We start from the raw sequence: 1,349 nt of genomic DNA, 5'->3' as shown, positions 1-1,349 counted from the left end.
TTTCTCGCTATATAACGAAAGTGTCATTAATAAAAACATATATATGTTGATATTCTAAAGAAATATCACTGGTTTTTCACTGTATGAGATAATTTATGGATTTGTCATTTTTTCCTATATTATGGCGGGAAATTCAAAATTTACACAACGCAAAAACTGACTATTTTCTCAAAAACAAACAATATTTTCACCGCACATAAGGAAGGACACATCGGCATCATTTAGCGGGAAAGTAGTGAGTGTCAACTCCTTCCCATCCCCCTTTTTTATTTAATTAAAATGCATTTATATAATTTAATTCCCCTTTCAGACTTACGAAAGAGGCCTGGGTAAGGTAAATTTGGGAACAGTTATCTTTGCTGCGAGAAAAAGGTGGGGGGGGGGGGGGAGCTGAACCCTCTATGATGCTATGTGCCTAATGGTTAGGTCTAACTTTGCAAAAAAAAGTGGGAAGGGGGGGGGGGCTAAGCTAATCCCCCCCTCCCCCAGCCCCCCCCCCCCCCCCCCCCCCCGGTTCCGACGCCTATGAACATACAATTAACCCACTCCAAGACTTTTATAATTAATAACCCACTTCAATCAAATACTTTATAATTGCCTGCCAATATTGTGGCATCTGGAAAATCGAGATTAATCCCCTGAACATTATCTATGAAATAGTTGTATTTCATGAACATAGCGGCATGTTAGTTCAATCCACCATGCACCGTCGGTTGAAAAGATTGGGACCAATTATTTACCTAGATATGTGACCTGTTCCAAAAACTTCAACCTGCTCCAAAATATAACTTCCTCCAGCACCCAACCTTGCATAAAATTACATCGAATGCCGTATACATGTTACAGTATTACAAGATGCATGTTACACTCAAAATTGATAAAAGATGGACCAGTAATATCCTAGATATGACCATCGCAGGAAAACCTGGTCCCGAGGTCCAAAAACTTCAACCTCGTCCAGCATCCGAAACCTTCAGCTCAGGTTTGGCATCCAAGCTTGTCAAGAATATATGTGTCAGAAGATGCATCATCACTCGGAGTTCTCCAAATTACTTAATATGTTTTACGGTGCTACCGTTCTGGCGAGCGCAGCAAGAATTACACATACCTTGCATCATTGTCAACTAATAGTTTTATTTAGGTATAAACGAACTTCAAAGAATTTTTGAGAGAGTATTGCTCTACAATAAGTATGCCAAAGGTACTAATTTTAATGGTTATGATACATACAGCGCAACCCCCTACCCAGAGAGAGAGAGAGAGAGAGAGAGAGAGAGAGAGAGAGAGAGAGAGAGAGAGAGAGAGAGAGAGACCGGTACCTGTTTGTAGGTGTGTAATTTCCCACTTTT

The sequence above is a fragment of the Crassostrea angulata genome, chromosome 4 (genome assembly GCF_025612915.1).
Source record: "Crassostrea angulata isolate pt1a10 chromosome 4, ASM2561291v2, whole genome shotgun sequence".
In the NCBI taxonomy this organism is placed as follows: Eukaryota; Metazoa; Mollusca; class Bivalvia; order Ostreida; family Ostreidae; genus Magallana; species Magallana angulata.
This window is presented reverse-complemented; position numbering follows the sequence as displayed.